Raw genomic sequence first — 7,190 nt, 5'->3', positions numbered from 1 at the left:
GGTCTTAGTCTGAGAGAGTACATTGTTAACACACACAAAAAATTGTGTTGTTGTTTTCATCTTACCAAAATGAAAAAAAGCAATGGCATGTAACCATTTCCAAATACTTTCTGATAAACCACTGTGAGATGGTGTGTGGAGCTTTTTGTTTTGACATGACGTTTTACAGGATGTTTGTTTGTAATTTTTAACTGAGCCATTTGGTAGCTTTTCTTAAATGTCAACATAAAAGATGTCTTTCACACGCCTCATACTCTATCCAGCCTGGACACTTCTGGTCATCTTTGGTGGGCCCTTTGACGTAGAAAACTTCTTGAGTTCTTGAAACTGAAATATCTTCATTTAATAAATCCTATTAATATTTAGGAAAAAAAGTTATGTTGTTCTAAATAATTGAACTCCATTATTACTGTTTTGAATAATCGTAGGTTTATTTTAATTAAAACTTTCAGTTGATACTGCAGGATTAAAAATATATCAGTGACCAAAATGTACTGGGAAGAATGGTGGGAGAGGACCTAGCTCATGTTCTGCTATGAGATGGCTGTGTGACTTTGGGAGACTTACTTAAATGCTCTAAACCTATTTCTTTTCTATCTGTCAAAAGAGTTTGAGGACAAAATGATCATTCCTTTGGGATTTGAAGTTTTTATATATCTGCCAATTAATTACACATAGCTTGCCAAGTTCACCAATGACCTCCATGTCACTAAATCAATAGACATCCTTTTAGTCTTCAATTTAATCTCTCCATAATATTCTAAATAGATAACCACTTACCACATATGGAAGAGTTAGGTTCTAAATTACCTTAATGTCAGGTATTCGTGGTTGTTCTTCTGTTTTTGCTTTTTTCCTCTATAATCTCTGCTGTTGACATTCACAAGGCTTGATTCAATGGACTCCTCTTTTACTGTCCTGTATTTACTCCCTGAGGGAGCTTTCTAGTGGCTTTCCAGAGGCTTCAAATACCATCCATGTACCTTTTCCCAAATGTTAATTTGGGGCTCAGATCTCACTTCTGCACCAAAGACCTCTCAGATTCAAATGTCCACACAATTCCTCTTGAACCAGTGTCCATATGATTATTCATAGTTTTCCCCACCTCCTAGTCAAAGCAGCTCCTTCTCTTCCCTAGTAATTATATGGCTTCACCTTACACCCAATATTCATAATCCTTGGCTTCATCCTCATATCATTTATCCTTCTCTGTATCATAATGTACAAATGTGTTCATTTTATTCTTAATATCACTCTTTGATTAGGTCACTAATATCCTTTTTGGCAACTAATCCAATCTTTTGTACCTGCCTCCACCTCCTATCTTACATTATTCAATTCAATTTGAAAATTGTATCCAGAAGTATACTTAAAGTAAAAGACAATAATTCTAATACAGTCACCAGATAGTTTACAGTCATTTAATGGCTATTATTTCACACTGAAGCTCACATCTCAAATCCCTGCTATACAAAACTTTGCATGATGTGTGTGTCTAGCGTCAGCCCTTGGAACACCCAGTCACTCTGTTCTAGTCCTCCTGGTTTCTCTTCTTCCCTGTAAGCATCTTTGCCTTTCCTGCCTCAGGCCATGGCATGGTGTTCCCTGTACCTGGAGTACTCTTGTGGCTCTCGAGTACCTCTTCCAGGTAACACTCCTCCTCATTCTTGTCGGGGGAGAGACAGAATGTGGTCCTTGGGATAGGCTTTCTGTGCCTTACTGAATATCCCTCTTTATCTCTAGGGTTTAAGCTTTATGAGGGCAGGGTCCTTCGCTGTCTTTCAGGAACCTGACCTGATCTCTACCTGGTTCCTGGCACATGGCAGGGACTTAATAAAAGCTTGCTATCTGACAGACTGTAGAGACTGGGTCCAGGTAATAGCAATGTCTGGGACTCTGTGATTAGTAGGAATTACATATTCCACCTGCCACTGTCTAAAGTTATTATGGATTATGTTATATGGCTCCACAGAGTGGTAAGAAAAATTAAGCAACAGCTACTGACAATCTGATTTGGCCTATTAGTTTATAATAACCAGAGTACAAGGGAAGGACTTGTAAAAGGCCATCTGGTAGCTCAGAGTGGATGTAGACCAGGCTTGCCCTGAAGTTCTGAAGTTGCCATTTGCTATTCACTATGTTTTAGATAGGTACCTTCTCTCTCCAAGTTCATCTTCTCCCCTTTCTTTAGTTTATTATTGTTGTTGTTCTGATTGTTTATATATTGGTCAGTCATTTCTGTAAGAGAGACATACAGGCAAGCCTTGGATGGTGGCTGCCCAGCCACCCAGGGCCGCCCGAGGCTCAGGTAACCAGGTAACCAGGGCCGGCAGAGGCTTGCGCTGCCAGCAGTGGCAGCAGCTGAGGTGTGATGGGTGTTGCCTTCCCCTGATCGCCGGGTCACCTCCCGCCAATGAGGGCTCCAGGACTGTGAGAGGGGGCAGGCTGGGCTGAGGGACCCCCCTCCAGGTCATGAATTTTCATGCACCAGGCCTCTAGTGTATATATATATATATATATATATATATATATATATATATATATATATAATCAACTTTATAAACTAAACCTTTCCATAATTATTTTTTTACAGAAAAATTAAAGGCTACAGTTTAACAAAATGAAAGGTTCTTTATGATGGAATGTTGAGCTTTGCAATTTGAATAGAATGATGATTCTGAGGCCATGGTAGCCTTCTCTGACCTGCTCAAATTATACCAAGTAGATAAGACAGAATCTATATAAATTGATATTTCTTAATTAAGAAATTCTACACTTTTAGGAAACTGGTTGTACTTAGAGTCTTATAGGGAGAAAAGTTCCCCAATTTTTTAGCTCTATCTAGGCCTCTTTCCAAGCTGTCAGGGCTGAGTTCCACTGACTATGGTGGATTCCACTGACTAAGACATGGAAAATGCCATAGAGCATGAGAGCGAAATAATACTTCTATTCCTTACACATGAACATAAGTGATGTCATTAAAAGTTTTCTTGTCCAAGCCTCATGAGGACTTGTCAAATATTATGGAGGGGGGATTCCACAACACATTTCAGTGGAGTAGAGTAAATGATCCTTGAGTTCCTTTCCCACTCTGGGATTCCATTAAGCTCACATTTCCTTTCATAGCACATTGATAACATTTCTCCTCCAAGAAAGGATTCATTTAGCACCTACAACATTGCAAGAAGTTAATAGTATTGATTCCATTGATCTGAGCAAGGAAAATCCTGAAGAATGGTCTGGAAGGCTATGACCATTGAAGCATGATTAACATGGGGACTTTGTAACATTAAATAGATTATAAAGAAAGTATGATTGTTTCCTAGACCAGGTGACTACATAGAAATCCATTCACATCTGAAAATCATTTGAGTCTATTTTCTTTTTCAACAGATCTCCTTTAAGTGAAGCAAGGAATGCTGGTTTATGGCAAATAAACAGAAATTATTTTATTCCAACATCTCAGGCCACATTTCTTTAATTCCGGTTGTATGCATAAAGCTTTAACAAGAAAGCCATAATTTTCATGATGGAAAAACACACATATCTATTTTAGGAACAAAGGCCGGGCAAAATGACAACCAGTCACTTTGCTGCCCATCTTGGGGACTTAGCATGTCACCGTTTCCAATTATGTTAATCTTGGTTCTTTTGAAGAAAAATATTTTAAAATAGAAGAATTACTTCAAATCTACTTCTAGTTTAGAATAATTAGAAATATTGAACAGGTTCAACTTCACTTAATAATCCTGGCCTAAACCTGGTTGGATTCCCCTGCAATACTTAATAGAAAATCAACAACTAATATTTATAAGTATGACCATTTTTTGGTGAACCACTTAAAGTCACAATTTTCTGTACACAAGAACTGTGGTATGGAACTAAAAATATATGTATGACAAGATAAATAGTCATAATCTATTTGAAAAGTAATGACATATGAAAAATAAAACATATGTTTGTTGAATAGCATTTATAAATTATAGCAGTTAAATTATATTGGTCGTTAACTGATGTGTGAGGCCTAGATGGAAATGTTTTCTTGGAGGCTGATCCCATGAATATAACAAAACAGAAAACAGCCTAATGTAATTGTCTGGTAAATTTGACATCAGACAAGAAAATATCAAGATCAATCAAATAATGTTGCGTGTCTTTCCTTTGTCTTTTTGCTCTCTTTCCTGAACTCACAGCATGACCAAGATTAGATTGGTTTTGATTAGATTCAAATTGACGGTATAACTGGTTAATCACAGGTTTAAGTAAGCTGACTTTAAGTTGAATATGGCTTGATCTTGGAGAGTTAAGCTTGATCTTCAGATTACCTTGTGCATAGAGAGGAATTCATTACCTATAGGTAGCAGAGGAGCTAGAGTATTATTAATGGTGGGGCAAAGGACCAGTCCATATCCATAACCACTATTACTGGATGGAGTACTTGGATTAGGGATCTAGGGAAGAAAGATGCACCATATACTTATATCACACAATTCCTTTTCACTATTTGCTTACATGTGTCTCATCACCATGCAGTATATCCTGTGAAAGTGTAATAAAAATTAGTTCTGAAATTTATCCACAAACTTCCCTCAAGGCTCATACTAAAAAAGATGCTAGTGTTGAAATACATATGCCAAAGTGTGCTTAGAGCGCACATTGAGAAGGCCTTTCTCCAGCCTATCGGTATGAATACTGGGAAGCATGTGCTCCAGTTACTCTCATGCTATTTCACATTTCTTTTTCTTTTGCCCTCTTTGCTTTCCATTTCATTCTTTTTAGCCAAGTTTCCTTTAAAAATATTATGAATCTTAACAATTCAGGGCAGGGCAAAAGTAGGTTTACTGTTGTTTGTATGGGAAAAGAGGTTCATATGAAAAATGCAGGATATTATTATTACAATAGCTTTATTAACTCTGTGCTTTGTGTATTCACAATTGTAAACCTTTTTTTTTTTTTTAATCCTCACCAGAGGAGATGCTTTTATTGATTTTTAGAGAGAGAGCATGGAGGAGAGAGAGAAAAAAAAAACATTGATGTGATCAGTTGCCTCCTGTAAGCGCCCTGACCAGGGGATCGAATCTGCAACCTAGGTACGTGCACTGATCAGGAATTGAAACTGAAACCTTTTGGTGTATGGGAAGATGCTCCAACCAACTGAGCCACACTGGCCAGGGCTATAAACCTACTTTTGGCCACCCCTGTATATATCCAATTATAATATGAAAAAATTCTAAGACTGTGATAAGGGAAGAGAAGTCTTTAAATTGGTCCTATTGTATTTAGTAAACTTTTTTAACTAAGATTTGACAATTTGATTATTGATGTATGACAGCAATATTAATTCACCTGAATTTGAATATGTGTGAGATAGTATATGCTTTTTATTCTAGTCAGGGGCATAATAGAAATACATTTTAAAATTAATTTTATATTCATATGAAATGTTCCCATTTTAATGGAGACTATATTGTTCTTTAGGGAGAAATCAGCATTTTTATGTGAAATTGGGTGTGTATTGCTTAATCAAGGCTTTTTCAATTCAATTTACTCACAATAAGTATTCATGAGTACTAACTTTCCTGAGACCCTTTGTTTTATTATAGCTAAATAATTTTTGGTGTAGTTATAGCTAATTATCGAAGAAAAACTAATGAGGCTTCTCATAATACAGTAGTATAACTACTTCTGTTAAGTAACTTAATTCTTATTGGTATGAAATTTTCAGGAAATGTTGCAAAATATTTAACATGTTTTAAAATATAGAAAGTATATATCTGTTTGACAGGGTAAACCCAAAATTGTATTTGACCTCATTTTTTGAACTTTAATATTTACTATGTACATTTCCTCATATTAAATATGCAATGGGAAAATTATAAGTATCAGTCTTGTTACTCTGTTACTTTTAAGCAGTTGTGAATTCTGAATGTATATCATACATGATATTTTACTACTAAATAATGAAGATAACTATATAAAAACTAGAGGCCCAGTACACGAAAGTTGTGCACTCGGGGGTGTTCCTCAGCCCGGCCTGCACCTCTCTCTGTCTGGGAGCCCTTGGGGGATGTCTGACTGCCACGGAAGCAGGAGAGGCTCCTGCCACTGCAGCTGCACTCGTCAGCTGTGAGCCCTGCTCAGAGCTTCTGGCCAAACAGTGCTTCCCCAGTGGGAGCACACTGACCACCAGGGGGCAGCTCCTGCATTGAGCATCTGCCCTCTGGTGGTCAGTGTGCATCATAGCTACTGGTCGTTCCACCATTCGGTCAATTTGTATATTAGCTTTTTATTATATAGGATGTATCAGGATATCTAGAATGTTTTGGGGTTTTTTTTGTAGAATACTACTAAATAACCAAGGTACTATATAAAGATGCATCAGGATATCTAGAATGCTTTTGCAACTGCACATTAACAAATGCTTTTTTAAAAATATACTTGGATAGTAGTATTTCCTTTTTTTAAAAAGTTTTCATAGATTTTCTTGCATAGACAAAAAGTTAAGGTTAAATGAAACATGTGACTACATGGAAATCAAATTATAGACAAGATATACTAGACAACTACTATTAATAATAACAGAAATGTATTTAGATGTCTTATGTGTGTATAGCATAGTTAAATCTAATGGTATTACTTTTACTATATTTTCCAATAAGGAAACTGAGACTTAGAATGAAGTAATCTGCCTAAGTTCACAGGGATTGAGAGTTTGGTAGTGCTCTATGTTGAACTGTGTCCCCTAAATTTATATGTTGAAGTCCTAACTTCTAGTACCTTAGAATGTGACCTTGTTTGGAAATAGGGTCACTGAAGATGTAATTAGTTACGATGGGTTTGTACTGTAGTAGGATGGACCCCTACTCCAATAGGACTGATGCCTGTATGAAAAGGAGACATATGGAGACACATAAACAAGGAGAATAGTATGTGAAGATGCTTCCACAAGATGAGGAGTGCCCAGTATTGCCAGAAACCACCAGAGTTAGGAGAGAGGGATGGAGCAGATTCTCTATCGTAGCCTTCAGAAGAAGCCAATGATGTCCACACCTTGATTTGGGCCTCCTGAATAGTGGGGAAATACCTTCCTGCTGTTTAAACTGCCCAGTCTGTGATACTTCATTATGGCAGACCTAGAAACAGGCAATTAAGATGACACAAGATGTGCTGATGCTAGGACATTTACTGCT

Source organism: Cnephaeus nilssonii (genome assembly GCF_951640355.1).
Source record: "Cnephaeus nilssonii genome assembly, chromosome: 7".
In the NCBI taxonomy this organism is placed as follows: Eukaryota; Metazoa; Chordata; class Mammalia; order Chiroptera; family Vespertilionidae; genus Cnephaeus; species Cnephaeus nilssonii.
The sequence above is the reverse complement of the archived record's forward strand: the minus strand, read 5'-3'. Positions refer to the sequence as shown.